Here is a 20,005-nt window from a genome sequence, read left to right as displayed (position 1 = left end):
TGGCATCTAGGCTGAGACCTGAATGATGAACAGGTGTTGGCTAGACCTCCCAGGGAGAAGAAATATGAGCGCATTTGGGGAACTGGAATTGGTTCAACCAGGCAGGAGCAGAGTGTGTTAAAAGTGAAGCTGTGGCCAGATGGGGCAGAGCCTTGTAAGCCACATTAAGATCTTAAACTTTATTTCAGGCCACTGAGGAATCAATGGGATGTTTATCCAGGTAATTTGAGCTTTAGACAAATCACTCTGATTGCAATGTGGAGACTGAATGGCAGGGGACAAACTGGAGACAAAGACTGGTAAGGAGGCTGACGCAGCACCCAGGCAAGAAAGGAGGGCTGCCTGGTGGAGAGAGCATAGCAGGGACTGAAGATCTTGCAGATTTGGGAGACAATTTAAGAGGCAGAATGGACTGGAGTTGCTGATTGATTGGAAACTGCTGGTGTGTTGGGGGGGGCGGGGAGAGTCAGGCAGAAAGAGAGGAGGTGAGGATGACCTCTGGTTTCTAGCTGGAGCAGTTGCGTGGGTGGCTGGGTTTATCCCTGGGCTGGGGAAGAAGAGGGAGAAGCAGTCCCTTGCAGGGAGAGCAAAGGGGAGGGGCTTTGAAGGGTGAGGGGATTTAGCAGCAGATGGGGATGAGGGGGTACTCTTAGTGGAAGAAAGCAGAATTTCCTCTTTTTATTCATTCAACACATTAGGGACCTACTATGTGTCAGACACCAGGAATGCGGCAGTGAACCAAACAGACTAGGTCCTTGTCCTCATGAAGTTTACATTCTAGTGGGTAGAGACAGACAAGAAGCAGAGAAATAGGTAAATATGTCAAGGTAGGGCAGTTGCTATGAATGACGAAGAGTAAAGGGAGGTGGGTGATGGAGGCTGCCATTTGGATGGGGTGATCAGGAAAGGCTTCTCTGACTTTTAGGCAGAGATTTGAACAAAGTGAGGCAGTGATATGGGGAGCAGCGGTTCACCCTTCTGGGTAGAAAGAAGGGCAGGGCTTAAAGGGAGAGGTTCTCTGTATGCTGGGGCCACGCTAACCATGGCAGGGGGTGAGTTCGGAAACCGGTTTTGCTTTCTCCTTGTTCTGCCACTTACCAGCTGCATGATCTTGGGCGCGGTACTTACCTTCTCTGAGCCTCAGCGTTCTCATCTACAAAATGGGTATACTACTACAGAGTTGCTAGGAGGACCAAACAAGGTTATGCATAGTGCCTGGCACAGAACAGATTTCTCAGTAACTGTAGCCTTTTGTTTTCTTTTTCCGTGGAGGGATTAAAAGTTATAGGATGGAGAAAACTGATTTCATTGAGCTGAGGTGAGAATCCAATAAATTCTGTCATTGAACTCTCATGGCTACGACTGGCTGGTGCACACCAATATGTTCTGTCACTTCCTTTTCCTCTCCCTTCTTTTCCTCTCCCAGCTTCTGACCTTGATGTATTTGTTTCCAAGCAAGCCTGCTGAAGAGAGACTGATACTGGACAATTCTCCTGACGGCACGGTATCCTAGGTTCAATCTAGAAGTCCCTCTTTTGCACCCGAGCCCCCTGTCCCAACCGATGACTGGTTTCAGTTCACTCTGGGAGGAAGGAATAAACAGAGAGGGTGTGGTGGAAAAAATGACTCAACCCAGAGCTTGGTGATTTTTACAAGAAAGCTCCACCCTGTCCAGGGGTCTCTGTGCTAGGTGGGCGGCTCCAACCCTTACCAGGTGTGACATGTTGAGATTCTAAATGCTGAACCTCCAAGGACCACTGAACCAGCACCGAGTAGGGGTGGCAGGGTGGATCTTGGAGGTGGTCATCTCTGTGCTAGTGACTTGGATTCATGCCAGAGCTTGGCCTCTGCAGGCAAAGAAGGAAGAGCATGTGGAAGGAAGGGGCATCAGAAGGGAAGGATTGTAGGGGGCCTCAGGAAGCTGATCTGTGTGACCATGGCTGAGTCATTGTGTAATCAGTCACACCCTTGCTCAATAGCCTTCAATGGTTCCCCATTGCCACAGGATAAAGTCCTAAAGGCTCAACCAGAACCCAGCCTACAGTCTCAGGCGGGCCTGCTACTCTACCCCTTCACATGCTTCCTACAATGCTTTCTGCTTAGAATAAGCAAGACTGTCTTTTTTTTTTTTTTCTGATGCTTTTCTCCATTTCACATATATGTGTAGTTGTATATATGTCTATATTTCAGTATGCACACATATATACACACACACTCACACATCATATATATATATAAAACCAAACTTTTCCTTTAGAATAATTTTAGATTTAAAAATTTTTAATGTTTATTTCTGAGAGAGAGTGCACAGTGCACATGGGGGAGGGGCAGAGAGAGAGGGGGTCAGGGGACCCAAAGCGGCTCTCTCTGCTCTGACAGCAGAGAGCCCAATGCAGGGCTTGAACTCATGAACCGTGAGATTATGACCTGAGCCTAAGTCAGATGCCCAATGGACTGAGCTACCCAGGCGCCCCAGAACCATTTCAGATTTAAAGAAAGATGTAGGGGCAGCCCCAAAGGTGCAGCCTGGGTGGCTCAGTCTGTTGAGCATCCGACTCTTGATTTCATCTCAGGTTATGATCCCAGGGTCGTGGGATCGAGCCCCGCTTCAGGCTCTGCGTTGAGTGTAGAGCCTGCTTAGGATTCTTTCTCTCTCTCTCCCTCTGCTCTCTACCCCACTTGCACTCTCTCTCTCTCTCTCAAATAAAAAAAGAAATAAAGAAAAGGTACAGAGATAGTCAAGAGAATTTCTATATACGATTTACCCAGCTTCCCCTAATATTAACATCTTGTATTACTGAGGTGTATTTGTTAAAACTAAGAACTCGACATTGATACATTTCATTAACTAAACTCCAGACATACTCAGATTTCACTAGTTTTTCCACAAATGTCCTTTTTCTGGTCCAAGATCCCATCTTGTAGGATACTATGTTGCATTTACTCCTCGTGTCTCTTTAATCTCTTCAAGTCTGTGACAGCTTCTCAGTCTTTCCTGTCCCTATGGCCTGGATAGTCTTCAGAAGCACTGATCAGATCTTTTGCAGAATGTCCTTAATTTGGGTTTATCTGATGACTGTGGGTTTAGAGGAAGAATAGCACGGAGGTGAAATGCCCTTCTCATCATATCCCCCTATCAGAGTGCACGTGCTACCCATGTGAATTATTACTGGTGACGTCACCCTGGATCACTCCGTGATATCTGCCAGGTTCCTCCTCTGTAAAGATACTTACACCCACCCGCATATCCTACTCCCTCCCCTCCCTCTGCTATTTCCATACTCTAGTCTTAAGCAACTCACCAAGACCAGCCCACACTCAAGGAGTAGAGAGCGGGACTAAGGTCTACTTTCCGGAAGGGGGAACAACTACATAAATTATTTGGAATTCTTTAAAGATCTGTCTCTTCGCCCCTATTCATTCATTCAATCACTTATTAATATCATAATGAACTCAGCTCATATATATTTATATTATATTTTGGATTATAATCCAATACTATGCTGTTGTGTTTTTTTTTTAAGATTTTATTTTTTTAAGTAATCTCTACACCACAGTGGGGCTCGAATTTACATCCCCAAGATCAAGAATCACATGCTCCTCCGACTGAGCCAGCCAGGCACCCCTCCCTCAATACTATGTTATTTATTTTGTTGCTCAAATTGTCCCAGCTTTAGCCACTGGGAGCTCTGTCAGGATGACTCTTGTGTCCTTTGCCACACATTCATCATTTTGTTTTTTGAGCTGTACCCCACTGCCACAGGATAAAGTCATTAATTATATTCATTCCTTTGTATCTTCCTCCTGAAACCTTCTCCTGACCTGCAAGGCTGGGATTGGGTGCCCCTCATATGAGCATTTGTAGCACCTAGTACTTATTCCTGTCCTGATTCTATATTAATGCATGTCCATGGAAAACAAGTTAGAAGATGCAGATGTTTAAGGAAGAAATCAAGCTAGCATTTCCACGGTCCAGGGGAAAACTGTCTAATGACCACAGTGGTATGAGAATATAATGGGTTCTCTTTCAGATTTGTGCTTCATTCACTAGCCACATGGGGCCAGTGAGCACATGAACTGTGGCTGGATCTGAGTTGGGATGATTTAGTACCAAAAAAGAATGTAAAATACCTCATTAACGGCTTTTTATATTGATTATATGCTAAACGGATAATGTCTTGAGTATGTTGAATTAAAGAAAACATTATTGGGGCACTTGGGTGGCTCAGCCGGTTAAGCATCTGACTTCAGCTCAGGTCATGATCTCACAGTCCGTGAGTTCGATCCCCGAGTCGGGCTCTGTGCTGGCAGCTCAGAGTCTGGAGCCTGCTTCGGATTCTGTGTCTCCCTCTCTCTCTGCCCCTCCCCTGCTCACACTCTGTCTCTCTCTGTCTCAAAAATAAATTAAAAAATTAAAAAAGATAAAGAAAACACTATTAAAATTAATTTCACCTGTTTCTGTTGACCTCTTCCTCCTCCTCCTCTTCTTCCTCCTCCTCCTCCTCCTCCTCCTCCTCCTCCTCCTCCTCCTTCTTCTTTTATTATCTGGTATTTAACAGAAAAATTTAAATTATATGTGTGGCCTGCATTATATTTCTGTCAGACAGGGGTGCCCCATGACCAGATGTATTTGAGCACTGAGTGGATTTTGGTAGAGTGGTGATGGCAGCAGTGGAGGTTGGATTAGGTGATATTTATTTATTTGTTTGTTTATTATTTTTGTATTGAAGTATCATTAATATATAATGTCCTACTAGTTTCAGGTATATAATAAGTCAACAGCTCTATGCATTACTCAGTGCTCATTAAGATAGTGCCCTTGATCCCTTTTCCTATTTCTCCCTTCCCCCTCCCCACCTCTCCTCTGGCAACTATTAATTGTTCTCTGTACTTAAGAGTCTGTTTTTTTACTGAGAACAAACTGAGGGTTGATGGGGGGTGGGAGGGAGGGGAGGGTGGGTGATGGGTATTGAGGAGGGCACCTTTTGGGATGAGCACTGGGTGTTGTATGGAAACCAATTTGACAATAAATTTCATATATTAAAAAAAAAAGGGGCGCCTGGGTGGCGCAGTCGGTTAAGCGTCCGACTTCAGCCAGGTCACGATCTCGCGGTCCTGAGTTCGAGCCCCGCATCAGGGTCTGGGCTGATGGCTCAGAGCCTGGAGCCTGTTTCCGACTCTGTGTCTCCCTCTCTCTCTGCCCCTCCCCCGTTCATGCTCTGTCTCTCTCTGTCCCAAAAATAAATAAAACGTTGAAAAAAAAAATTAAAAAAAAAAAAGAGTCTGTTTTTTTGTTTGTTTCTTTTTTTCTTTGTTTTGTTTCTTAGATTCCACATATGAAAGAGATTATAGGTTATTTGTCTTTCTCTTATTTCACTTGGCATGATACCCTCTAGGTTCATCCATTTTGTTGCATGTATATATATATATATATTTTTTTTTTTTTTCTTTATCCATTCATCTATAGATGGACAGTTGGGGTTTACTTGCATACCTTGGCAATTGTAAATAATGCTGCATAACCATAGGAGTGCAAATGTCTTTTAAAATTCATGTTCTTGTTTTCCTCAGGTAAATACCCAGTAATAGAACTACTGGATCATATGGCAATTTGGTTTTTAATTTTTTGAGGAACTTTCATGCTGTTTTCCATAGTGGCTACACCAATTTACTTTCCCACAAACAGTGCACAAGAGTTCCTTTTTCTCCACATCCTCGTCAACACCTGTTATTTCTTGTCTTTCATTTTAGCCATTCTGACAGGTATAATGTGCTAACTGATTTGTGACTTATGATTTGCATGTCACTGGAGATCAGTGGTGATGAGCATCTTTTCATGTATCTGTTGACCATCTGTATGTCTTCTTTGGGAAAATGTCCATTCAGTCCTCTGCCCACTTTTAATCAGATTGTTTTTATTTTTGTTTTTGTTTTTGGTGTTGAGTTGTCTAAGTTCTTTATATATTTTGAATATTAGCTCCTTGTCAGATATATCATTTGCAAATATTATCTTCCATTCAGCAGGTTGCCATTTTGTTTTGTTGATGGTTTTCTTAGCTCTGCAAAAGCTTTTTATTTTGGTGTAGTCCCAATAGCTTAATTTGCTTTTGTTTCCCTTGCCTCAGGTGACCTACACATCTAGAAAAATGTTTCTATGGCTGATGTCAAAGCAGTTACTGTCTACATTTTCTTCTAGGAGTTTTATGGTTTCAGGTCTCACATTTATGTCTTCAATCCATTTTGAATTTATTTTTGTGATTGGTTTAAGACAGTGGTCCAGTTTCATTCTTTTGCATATAGCTGTCCAGTTTTTCCCATACCATTTATTGAAAAGACTTGCTTTTCCACATTGAGTATCCTTGCCTCCTTTGTCATAGGTTAATTGACCATATAAGCTACTACTGGGCCGCTACTCTGTTCTACCGATCTATGTGTCTGTCTTTGTGCCAGTACCATACTGTTTTTGATTACTACAGCTTTGTAGTATGTGTTGGGATTATGACACCTCCAGCTTGGTTCTTCTTTCTTAAGATTGCTTTGGCTACTTGGGGTCTTTTGTGGTTCCACACGATTTTTAGTATTATTTGTTCTAGTTCTGTGAAAAATGTTGTTGGTATTTTAATAGGGATTGCATTTAAATCTGTAGATTGTCTAGGCAGTATGGACAGTTTGACAATATTGGTTCTTCCAATCCATGCGCATGGAATATCTTTCCATTTCTTTGTGTCATCTTCCATTTATTTCGTCAGGATTACATGATCTTTTTTTAATAGGTTTTATTTATTTGTTTGTTTATTTTTATGTAATCTCCACACCCAGAGATTGAACTCACAACCCTTGAGATCTTGAGATCAAGAGTGCACACTCTTTCGACTGAGCCAGTCAGGGATTCCATGATTATGTGATCTTTATTTTTATTTATTTATATATTTTTGGCATTATCTGATCTTATTTATTTTACGTATTAAAAAACCCTTTTTTAAATGTTTATTTATTTTTGAGAGACAGAGCACGAGCAGGGGAGAAGGAGAGAGATAGGGAGACACAGAATCCCAAGTAGGCCCCAGGCTCTGAGCTGTCAGCACAGAGTTCGACCAGGGACTCGAATTCACGAACTGTGAGATCATGACCTGAGCTGAAGTCAGATGCTTAACCGACTGAGCTACCTGGGCACCCCTAGGGTTACTTGATCTTTAAAGTAGATTTTATCCTTGAGAGCTTATGATTCTATTCCTCTAGTCATTCTCCCACTTTTGACTATACCTATACTCTGCTTGTGCCAAATTGTTCTTTTTTTTTTTAATGTCTATTTATTTATTTTTGAGAGAGTGAGAGCAAGTGGGGGAGGGGCAGAGAGAGAAAGAGAGAGAGAACCAAATTTTTCTTATTTCCCAAACATTCCCTTTGGTTGTTTCTGAGCCTTTGTTTACCCGGTATGCTCCATCTAGAATGTCTTCTCTACTATCTCTTCTGTCAGAATCCTACCAAACCTGAAAAGCAACTTACATGCCCCCTCATCCATGAAGACTTTCATGGCCCCTCACAGCCAGAAGTAAATTCTAAACATCTCCAGCTCCACTATCCACCACCCCCTCCATACATTCCGTACTTTGGCAATTTGCTGACTTCCATCCCCCTACTAGATTGGAAGCACGTTGAGGGCAGGGGTAGATGGCACAGATACTTGTAAGAACCAATGTCCAGATCCTCAAACTTTACTTATGCTCTTTCTGAAGACCCACCTTTGGGAGAACACACGCTGAGGTCCAGGGCCATTTTCTTTCCCATCTCCCCTGCTTACACTTTACAAAAGCCACTCACCCAAGTTTTTACCCACAGCATTGGGGGGTGGAGATGTCGCACTTCAGGGCACCAACTGAAGATGAAGGACTCTAATGACTGAATAATAGGCATTTTGCCAGTCGGGCAGTTGCTAGTTCTTTGCTTTCAATAAAGTTGAAAGAGGTTCTAATTTTGTTGTCATTAAAAATAACTTTTGATAACAGACCACTATGTGATTTTTGTCTTGTAACCCAGAAGGAATTCAAATAATTAGGTGACATGATTATATTATTGTAACGAAGCTCTCTCCATTCTCTTCTGCTTATTTATGTGAATATGGTTTCTCAGTGATTCTATTTATAAACATAAAAAATAGACATAAGATTGTAGTTGAACCCAGCTTTATTCCAACAATAATAATATTTATCCAGAAATATATGAACTGGGGAGCCTGGGTGGCTCAGTCAGTTAAGCGCCCCACTCTCCATTTCAGCTCAGGTCATGATCTCCCAGTCATGAGATCAAGCCCCGCAGGCAGGCTTGGAATCTACTTAAGATGCTCTTTCCCTCTCTCTTTGCCCCTCCCCCACTTGCACATGCACATGTACTCTCTTTCAAAAAAATTTTTTTTAAATAAATAAAAATTAAAAAAAACACAGAAATACATGTACTAATTACAAAAAGTCTATTTCAGTAAAAGATGCATTTCCAATATTATTTTCCTGTTGGCTTAATAATTACTTAGGTTAAAAAACAAAATTCAGCTGAGTAAATTTGATGATCATGAATCAGGTAGGATCCCATCTCGCAAGTAGGAGGTGCTTGGAGGAGTTGTATGAAATGGAAGGTTTTTATAGGAAGGAGCACAGGCCATGAAAACTTATAAAAAGACAAACAAAAAAGAAAAGCAAGACCACCTTCCTTGTTGCAGGCAAGATCTTTTTACTTTTGGGGAAAAGGCAGAGGGTCTTGATATGCAGACTACTTCCTCTTCCTTTATAGGATGGAGAAGGCCTATGCATGGATTACCCCATGGGTGCTTATCAGAAAATTCCTGACTGACTGATTAGGATTTTACATTTCTTAGGGAGGTTGAAAGAGCATCTCGATTAGATATTAAGCCCTGGTTTGGTGACTTGGCCTGGCTCAAGTAATGCCTTGTGGGCCCTATGGTTTTCTTTTCTTCTTCTTCTTCTTCTTCTTCTTCTTCTTCTTCTTCTTCTTCTTCTTCTTCTTCTCCTTCTCCTTCTCCTTCTTCTCCTTCTCCTTCTTCTTCTTTAATGTTTATTTATTTATTTTGAGGGGGGGAGAGAGAGAGAGAGAGAGAGAGAGAAAGCTTGCACACACGCACAGGGAAGGGGCAGAAAGAGAGAGAGAGAGGGAGGGAGGGAGAGAGAGAACCCTAAGCAGGCTCCTCACTATCAGTGCAGAGCCCAGGGCTGGGCTTGATCCCACAAACCATGAGATCATGACCTGAGCCAAAATTAAGAGTCAGATGCTCAACTGACTGAGCCACCCAGGCGCCCCTGTGGTTTTCTTTCCTTTTTTTTTTTTTTTTAAACATTTATTTATTTTTGAGACAGAGAGAGACAGAGCATGAACAGGGGAGGGTCAGAGAGAGAGGGAGACACAGAATCCGTAACAGGCTCCAGGCTCTGAGCTGTCAGCACAGAGCCTGACGTGGGGCTCGAACTCACGGACCGCAAGATCATGACCTGAGACGAAGTCGGACGCTTAACCAACTGAGCCACCGAGGTGCCCCTGTGGTTTTCTTTTTAACATGTATCAAAAGATATATATTACATTGCTTCGATCAGTTGTGTAATAATACACATAATAATAATACCAGTAATCTGTGTATTATTTAAATTTCAAAAATTTTCAAATTGTAGTTTATATGTAAATTTCTCTTGAAGTATGAATTAGGTAATCAATAACAGACTTTCAAGCATAAAATACATCATCCTAGGATAACAATGTGTGAGAGGAAGCAAAATGTAACTATACATTCAAGAAGAAAAAAATAATGATATAGCATTTCTGTCTGTTAAAGTAGAGTTTGTTCCAGTATGTTCTCAAAATGAATGATAGTATATTGATGATGGGACAGTTTTATTTAAAATATTGATATTTACAGTATTCTCGGAAGTATATTCTTTACAATGATTTACATTTAAGATGAACATTTTAGTTGTCAATTAAAAACTATGCCAGGGGCACCTGGGTGGCTCAGTCAGTTGAGCATCGGACACTTGATTTGGCTCAGGTCATGATCCCAGGGTCATGGGCTGGGATCCACACTGAGCATGGAGCCTGCTTAAGACTCTCTCTCTCTCTCTCTCTCTCTCTCTCTCTCTCCCTCTGCCCCCTCCCTTGCTTACGCTGTTTCCTCTCTCTCTCTTAAAAAAAAAAAAGCCAGATATCCTGCCTGTGCTCCTGCAGACCCATTCTTTGCCCTCCCCCCCACCTCTACTCCCCTAGTTGTCTGATTTTGATGGAGGACATCAATGGCTCTGTGTCTTCCGGTCTTGGTTCGGGTTGGGCCAATGCGGAGCCTTAGCAGGAGACAGAGGGGGAAAACAAAGTGAGGTCAGTGACTCTATGGCTCTAGTTCCTACTCTCTGGAGGTCTAGTTTATCTGACCCTGCCCCTGGACAGAAAGTTAGTGCTTCTCTCAAGCAAAGGACTTGTCCCTCTAGGCCTCAGGTGGTAACAGCCTGGCTGCTGCCTATCCCAGCTTCCTGCAGGATCCCTTGTGATTTTTCTCTACCTCGACCACACCTTCTAAATTACCCCTTTGTATATGGTATAACTGTCTTGAATTGTCTTAATTTGAGTGTGCCATTCATTTTCTGTTAGAATTCTCACAAATGCAGAAGGGATGCAGAATTTGAAAAAAATCCCCTGGGGCGCCTGGGTGGCTGAGTTGCTTAAGCATCCAACTTTTGATTTTGGCTCAGGTCATGATTTCACTGTTTGTGAGATTGAGCCCCATGTCAGACTCAGTGCAGAGCCTGCTTGGGATTCTCTCTCTCGCTCTTTCTCTCTGTCCCTCCCCTGATTGTGCGCCCTGTCTCACGCACACGTGCTCTCTTTCTCAAAATTAAAATAAATAAACTTAAAAAAAAATTAAAAATCTCTTAAGGGAGCCAAAAAAGCAAAAATTCTGAAGACCACTGATTCACCCTATAGCCTCATCCAGTCATTCAATAAACATTAACTGCATCATACCTAGTGCTCCACTACAGAGATGAATTACATGGGGTCCCTCTCCTCAGGTAATAATAATTGAGTGGGACAGAAGACACACACATAATTAAGCAAAAGGCAACATAATGGAGAATGATATGTGGTTTATTTCTTAATTTATTTTTTATTTTTTTAAGTAAGCTTCATACCCAACCCGCAGCCCAACGCAGAGCCCAACACAGAGCTTGAACTCACAACCCTGAGATCAAGACCTGAGCTGAGATCAAGAGTCAGATGCTTAACCCACTGAGCCACCCAGGTGCCCTGATATGTGCTTTAATAAAGATATGGGCAAGGGGTGCCTGGGTGGCTCAGTGGGTTAAGCATCCGACTCTTGATCTCAGCTCAGGTCTTGATCTCAGGATCATGAGTTCAAGCTCCGTGTTGGGCCCCACACTGAGTGTGAAGCCTACTTAAAAATAAAATAAATAAAAGTATGGACAATAAGTTGTGGGAGCCCTAATTCTACCTGGGGGACCTGAGGATAACTTCATGGGGAGGTTTCATTTGTTTTATGGCCACAAAGTTAAGTAAGAGCTTGCTGGATGGAAAAGGGAGAAAGGGCATTCAAGGCAAAGGGGCAACGTGAATAGAGAACCAATGGTTATCAAAGGATTGCTGAGTCATGGCTGTGTTTCCAAAGGTGGTTCAAAAAGCACAAAGAATAAAGGAAATAATATGTAAGTATGATTAGGTTAAAATAAAGAACTTCTACATGGCAAAAGGCATTATAAACAAAATTAAAATACTAAATGGCTCCCAGGAAGAAGATAATTGCAATTCATGTATAAAGAACACCTAGAAATCGGTAAGAACTAAAGATAAGCAAGCAAGTTGAAACATAAGCAAAGGACAGGAACAGACATTTCTGTAAGAGGAACTCCCGAAGGCGGAGAAATGCAGATCAACACGATTAGATAGCACTTCCAAAGAACAAATGTAGAAAAGGGAAATACAATAACTTTACAGTGGAGAAACCTGGAAGCACCACATTAACCATGTGGTTGAGGGTAATCATGTCACCAGTAGTAAGTCACGTGGGTAGCACGTGCCCCCTGATAGGATGTGATGAGAAGGGCACTTCACTTCCATGCTATCCTTCCTCTACACCCATGATCATGAGGAAAACATAGATAAACCCAAATGAGGGACATTCTGTAAAATATCTGATCAGTGTTTCTGAAGACTATCCAGGTCATAGGGCCAGGAAAGGCTGAGAAGCTGTCACAGACTTGAAGAGACTAAGGAGACATGAGGAATAAATACAATGCAGTCTCCTAGATGGGATCTTGGACTAGAAAAAGGACGTTATGAAATCTGAATTAATCTGGAGTTTAATTAATAGTAATAATCTGAAGCACCTGGCTGGCTCAGTCGGTAGAGCATGTGACTCTTGATCACAGGGTTGTGAGTTTGAGCCTCACATTGGATATAGAGATTGCTTTGAAAAAAAAAACCAAAAACCAAGTAATAAGCCAATGCTGGTTTCTTAGTTTTGACAAATCTGTCATGGTAATATAAAATGTTAATATTAGGGGAAATTGAGTGAGGGGTATGTGGGAATTCTCTTGACTTGTTTGCAACTTCTCTTTTGATTTAAAGATATTCCAATGTGAAAAGTTTATTTAAAAAAATGCTGAGACACTATTTTATACCCGTCAAATTAACGAAGGATAGAAAGTCTGACTCAAACAAGTATTGAGGAAGATATGGGAAAGGTGGGTCTCTTATACTTACAGGTGGGAGGGCAAAAGATGCCTTAGGAAGGGGTGCCTGGCTGGCTCAGTCAGTAGAGCATGTGACTCTTGATCTCAAGGTTGTGAGTTTGAACCCCACATTGGGTGTAGAGATTAAAGAAAAAAAGATACGTTAGGAAAACACTTTTGTCTAGTAAAGCAGAGAATATACAAACCCTACAATCCAGAAATCATTTTCAAGTATATAGGAGAGGAATTCTTTTTTTTTTTTTTTTTTTTTTTTGAGAGAGAGAGAGAGAGGGCACAAGTGAGCAAAGGTCAGAGAAAGAGAGAGAGAAGTGGGGGTCACCCGAAGCAGGGCTTGTGCTCACCTGAAGCGGGGCTCGAGCTCCCCCGATGTGGGACTTGAACTCACAAACCGAGAGATCATGACCTGAGCCAAAGTCAGACACTTCATGACTGAACCATTCAGGAGCCCTTAGGGAGAGGAATTCTTAAGCATGTGCACCAAGACGTATGTGTCAGGGCAATTGATATGGCATGGCATTGTTCACAATACCATAAAATTAGAGCAACTTCAATGTCCATTAAACCTGGATGGAGTGTTTGAAAAATAAATAGCAAGGAAGCCAGGAGGGCTAGAGCAGAGAGAAGAAGGGGAAATGGTCAGAGATGAGGCCAGAGAGATGTGGGGGCTACATTGGATGGGGGGTCTTAGAAAACATAATGAGGACTTTGGAAGGTCCTGAGCAGAGGGAGGCAGCATATGACTTGGGCTTTAGAGGGCTCCCTCTGGTTGCTATGTTGAGACGAGACTGCTCAGGGGCTTTTGTAATAACTTGGGCAGGAAAAGGTCGTGGTTTGGTCCACAGTGATGGCGGTGGAGGTGCTAAGGAGTGCTTGGGTCCTGAACATATTTTGCAGATCTAATTGGCAGTATTGACATGAAAAAGGTTTGACATGAAAGAAAGAACGGATGACTCAGGTTTTTGGCCTAAGTGGAAAGATGGAGGGACTGTTCCCTGGATGGGGAATACAGTGCGAAAAGCAGGCCTGGGGTCAAGGTGGTGGGGAGAAGGCCTGAAATTCCCTTTTGGACATGCTGAGTTTGAGGTTTCCATCCAACAACCAGGTGGACATGTGGAGTATTCAGTTGGACACCGTAGCCTGGAGTTTAGATCAGACGAGATAAAAATCTGTGTATGATATGTACTTAGATGTTATTGGAAACCTCAGGAAAGGGTGAGATCACCAGAGAAATGAGTATCAATGCAGAGCAGTGCAAAGGTGGGAACCAAGCCCTGGGGCCCCAGGATATGCAGACTCTGTGCAGGAGGCTGAGGAGGAGAGAGTGGAGAAGGCGAGGATTCAGCAACAAGACCAAAAGGCCAGTGGGGCGGAGGAGGAAGGGCAGAGGTGGGGGTGGGGGGGACGACCAGGAGAGAGCAGAGTTTCATCAGCTAATTGAAGAAAAGAGTTCAAGAAGGAACAAGTGATCACAAGCATTGAAGGCTCTTATAGGTAAACCAAGAAGAGAATTGAGGAGTGGCTGTTTGAGCAATGTGGAAGTGTGGAGGGGAAGAGTAGGCCTCCCCAAAAGATATCACTTCGGTAAAAGGTTTGTTTTTTTTTTTAAATATGTATTCATTTTTTTGAGAGAGAGAAAGAGAGAAAGAGAGACACAGTGCAAGTCGGGGAGGGGCAGAGAGAGTCAGAGACAGAATGCAAAGCCGGCTCCAGGCTCTGGGCTGTCAGCACAGAGCACAACGCGGGGCTTGAGCTCACAGCCATGAGATCATGACCTGAGCCGAAGTGGGACACTGAACTGACTGGGACACCCAGGTGCCCCCAAAGGATTATTTTGATCTGAAGGTAACTGAGAAGAAGCAGATGCAAGGAAGGCTCTCTGCCCTCCCCCTCTTTGGATGAAAGGAGGACACAGATTTCCAAACGTGTCCCTGCTCCTTCTCTACCAGGAAGGACAAGAGTTAATCCCCGAGACAGCCTTAGACCCTTAGCCTGGAGATAGCACCAGACGAGTCTGTATAACAAACATCACTAATGAACCTTTCTCTATCGTTAGTTTCCCATATGTTTGCCTTCCCACAATTTGCTGCCCCTGGAGACAGGTTCTTTTCCATTGTCTTGTCACTTCCCTAAAAATGTATTGTCCTTTGCTAAGATGATATATAAGCCCAAGCTCTAACTAAACCTTTGAGTCTCTCATTGCTGGGTACGTGATCCATGTGTTCGGGAACTACTGTTCGCTTTTCCTTTGTTAACCTGTCTTTGGCCAGTCTCATTTACAGGGCCCCAGCTGGAGAACCTAAGAGGGGTGGAGGGAGAGATTTTTTTCCTCTCCAACAGAGGCCATTAGTTACATTGACCAGAGGTTTGGGTATGGTGTATGGGGGTGAAAACCTAACTGGACTGGATTGGGGAGAATGGGAGGTGAGATGATGCAGACAGTATAGACAGCTCTCTCGCTCGTGGCAGTAGCTGGAGGGTGTGTGGGCTACAGAGATGTGTGTGTTCAAGTGTCAAAATAATACATTACCCCACAGTAGAAGTTGCCTGTCATTGATAGAAGTTGATGTACATAACATTCATGAGAGAGGTTGATGTCAATAAAAACTCAGAGACTTTTTAAGATTTGATAAAATAGTACAGATATCTGTTATATATATATATATATATATATATATATATATATACACACACACATATACATGTATATGTGTATATATATACACATATATATACATATATATATACATGTATATATACATATATGTATATATACATATATACATGTTGAAAGCAAATGTAAGAAACTGTGAGGGACACCTGGGTGGCTCAGTCAGTTAAGCATCTGACTTTGGCTCAGGTCATGATCTCATGGTTCGTGGGTTCGAACACCCCCATCGGGCTCTGTGCTGACGGCTCAGGGCCTAGAGCCTGCTTTGGATTCTGTGTCTCCCTCTCTCTCTTGCCCCTCCCTCCCTTGTGCTCTGTCTGTCTGTCTCTCTCTCTCTCTCTCTCTGTCAAAAATAAATAAACATTAAAAAAAATTTTTTTTTAAAAGAAACTAACAGCTGATAATTCAGAGAGGTGAAAATTTTGGTGTTTGTTATATTATCTTTATACTTTCAAATTGTCTTATAAATCACTAGGGGGAAAAAAGTTTATGGGCCCGAACGTATGAAGCACCTTGTGTGCCATGCCGAGAATGGGGGTATCCAGCTGTCTAAACAGAGGATGACCACGGCTCAGAAAGTTCTCCCTGAAAGCTGTGTGTGTGGCCAGCTTGTGTACAGCAGATTGGAGGTGGGAGTGATACAAAGTCTACTTTAGTGGATCAGGCCGGAGTTTTCCAGAGTGAGGATGGGACCGTCGGCTTCAAAACCTCCCGAAACACTTAATAAAATTTCCAGCCCTGGACCCTTCCCTTCCAGCCTGCTAAATTCTAACCTGTCTGGCAGGGCCAAGCAATCTGTATGTGGAACACGGAGCGGCAGCAAGTTCAGGGGACGATGGGAGGCTGTGTTTTGTACCTGGAGATGGAAGTGCCCATGGGATGTCCAGGGGGGGAGTGGATGTGAGTATCAAGTTCACCGACAGGTGTTTATCAGCTTCATCATCAAGCTCCCATTGCAGGAAACACAGGGACTTGCACATAGTAGGTACTAAATGTTTATTGAGTGAATTACGATGAATTAGCTTAAAAGCTCCCTCGCTGAATTCCAAATTCTAATTCCTGACCTCCCTTCCAACTCTCTTCTAGTTGCCCAGGGTGTGTGTGTGCTTTCACACTGGCTATCAGCCTAGAGATACGCTTATGATTCAGTGTTAGACAAACTTGGATCCACACCTGGCCCCTTTGCCCCCCAGCTTGCTGGGCACAAACAGCTCTCCTCTTGGAGCCTTGATTTTCTTTTTCTTTTTTTTTTTTTTTAATTTTTTTTTTTTTCAACGTTTATTTATTTTTGGGACAGAGAGAAACAGAGCATGAACGGGGGAGGGGCAGAGAGAGAGGGAGACACAGAATCAGAAACAGGCTCCAGGCTCTGAGCCATCAGCCCAGAGCCCGACGCGGGGCTCGAACTCACGGACCGCGAGATCGTGACCTGGCCGAAGTCGGACGCTTAACCGACTGCGCCACCCAGGCGCCCCTTCTTTTTTTTTTTTTTATTAAAAAATTTTTTTTAATGTTTATTTATTTTTGAGAGACAGAGACAGAGCGTTAGTGGGGGAGGAGCAGAGAGAGAGGCAGACACAGAACCTGAAGCAGGCTCCAGGCTCCAAGCTGTCAGCACAGAGCCCCGCCGCGGGACTTGAACTCACAAACAGTGAGGTCATGACCTGAGCCGAAGTCGGCCACTTAACCAACTGAGCCACTCAGGTGCCCCAGAGCCTTGTGCAAATAATATATCCTGTCATGCATTCATTCTTTCATTCATTCACTCACTCATTAGGGTTCTCCTGCCTGGAGCTGACATCCTGTTGGGGGGGGGGGGGAATGGCAATAAACAATACATATAGCAGATAGGTAAATTAGACCGTATGGGAGAATGTGCTATGGGGGAAAAAAGGAGCAGAGTAAGGGCTGAGACTGGGGGGTAGTGGTGGTGGTTGGGCAGGGAAAGCATCGCTACTAAATAGAGTTATCAGGCAGTAGGCCATGTGCAGAAGGGAGATTTATGGGAAGGCTTGAGGGATGTGAGGGAGTGAGCCAAGTGGATATCTGGGGAAGTGTGTTCCAGGCAGAAGACACAGCAAACGCTTAAGGCCCTGAGGCAGAAGTGTGACTGACAGTGTCTGAGAAATAACCAAGAGGGAGTGTGGTTGGAGTGGTGCAAGTGAAGGGAGAGTGGAAAAAAGAACCTTGCAGGGGTGTGAGATTACATAACAAAGGAAAGACATAAACAGGTACTGAGTGCTAACTATTTGCCAGGAACAGAGATTGAGATATTTCAGTCATTTAATCCTCACTATAACCTTGCAAGGCAGGTGCAGGCATACCTCATTTTATTGCGCTTTGTGGATGTTGCATTTTTTACAAATTGAAGGTTTGTGGCAACTCTGCATTGAGCAAGTTTATTGGTGCCATTTTTTCTAACAGCATTTGCTCACTCTATGTCCCTGTGTCACATTTTGGTAATTCTCACAATATTTCAGACTTCTTCATTATTAGCTTCGTTATAGTGATCTATGATCAGTGATCTTTGATATTACTATTATAATTGTTTTGGGGAGGCATGCACGGCACCTGTATAGGATGGCAAATTTAAGTGATAAATGTGTGTGTTTTGACTGGCCCACTCCATCTCTCTCCCTTTCTTTGGGCCCCCTTTTGCCCTGAGATACAGCAATATTGAAATTAGGTCGATTAATAACCCTACAGTGGCCTCTATGTGTTAAAATGAAAGGGAGACACACCTCATTCACTTTATTTTTATATATTTTATATATATTTAAAATTTTTTTTTAATGTTTATTTTTGAGACAGAGACAGAGCATGATCGGGTGAGGGGCAGAGAGAGAGGGAGACACAGAATCCGAAGCAGATTCCAGGCTCTGAGCTGTCAGCACAAAGCCCCATGCGGGGCTCGAACTCATGGACCTTGAGATCATGACCTGAACCGAAGTCGGACACGTAACTGACTGAGCCACCTTGCACCCACACCTCATTCACTTTAAATCAAAAGCTTGAAATGATTAAGCTTAGTGAGGAAGGCACATCGAAAGCCAGGATAGGCCATGAGCTCGGCCTCTTGTGCCAGTTAGCCAAGTTGTGAATGCAAAGGTAAAGTTCTTGAAAGAAATTAAAAGTGCTATTCCAGTGAACACACAAAATGATAAGAAAGTGAAATAGCATTAATGCTGATATGGAGAAAGTCTGAGTGGTCTGGCTAGAAGATCAAACCTGCCACAACATTCCCTGAAGCCAAAGCCTAATCCAGAACAAGGCCCTGACTCTCTTCAATTCGGTGAAGGCTGAAAGAGGGGAGGAAGCTGCAGAAGAAAAGTCTGACGCTGGCAGAGGTTGGTTCATGAGGTTTAGGGAAAGAAGCCATCTTCGGAACATAGAAGTGCAAGGTGAAGCAGCAAGTGCTGATGTAGAAGCTGCAGCAAGTTCTCCAGGAGATCTAGCTATGATAACTCATGAAGGTGACTCCACTAAGCAACACATTCTCAATGGAGAAGAAACAGCCCTCTGCTGGAAGAAGATGGCATCCAGGACTTTTATAGCTGGGGAGAACTTGATGCCTGGCTTCAAAGCTTCAGAGGACAGGCCAACTGTCTTCTTAGGGGCTAATGCAGCTGGTGACTTTAAGTTGAAGCCAATGCTTATTTACTGTTCTGAAAATCTTAGGGTCCGTAAGAATTATACTAAATCTACTCTGCCCGTGGTCAATCAGTGGAACAACAAAGCCTGGATGTCAGCACATCTGTTTACAACATGGTTTACTGAATGCTTTAAGTCCACTACTGAGACCTGCTGCTCAGAAAAAAGGATTCGTTTCAAAACATTATGGCTCATTGACAATGCACCTGGTCACTCATGAGCTCTGATGGAGATGTACATTGAGATGAATGTTGTTTTCATGTCTGCTGATACAATGTCCATTTCACAGCCCATGAATCCGGGAGCCATTTTCACTTTTGAGTCTTATTATTTAAGAAAGACATTTGAGGGCACCTGGGTGGCTCAGTTGGTTAAGCGTCCAACTTCGGCTCAGGTCATGATCTCACAGCACGTGAGTTCGAGCCCTGCAGTGGGCTCTGTGCTGATGGCCCAGAGCCTGGAGCCTGCTTCAGATTTTATGTCTCCCCCTCTCTCTGCCCCTCCCCTGCTCATGCTCTCTCTCTCTCTTTCTCTCTCTCAAAAATAAATAAACATTAAAAAAATTAAAAAACAGAAAGACACTTAAAAAATACATTTCACATGGCTACAGCTGCTTTAGATAGTGATTCCACTGATGGGTCTGGGCAAAGTAAATTGAAAACCTTCTGGAAAGGATTCACCATGCTAGATGCCATTAAGAACATTTGTGATTCATGGGAAGGGGTCCAAATATCAACATTAAAACAGGAGTTTGGAGAAAGTTGATTCCCACCCTCATGGATGACTTGTGAGGTTCAAGACTTCACTGGAGGAAGTAACTGCAGATGGGGTGGAAACAGCAAGAGAACTAGAATGAGAAGTGGAGGCTCGAGATGGGACTGAATGGCTGCGATCTCATGATAAAGCTTGAATGGATGAAAGATTGTTT

The sequence above is a fragment of the Puma concolor genome, chromosome C1, assembly GCF_028749965.1.
Source record: "Puma concolor isolate L17-30 chromosome C1, mPumCon1.1.hap2, whole genome shotgun sequence".
Classification (NCBI taxonomy): Eukaryota; Metazoa; Chordata; class Mammalia; order Carnivora; family Felidae; genus Puma; species Puma concolor.
This window is presented reverse-complemented; position numbering follows the sequence as displayed.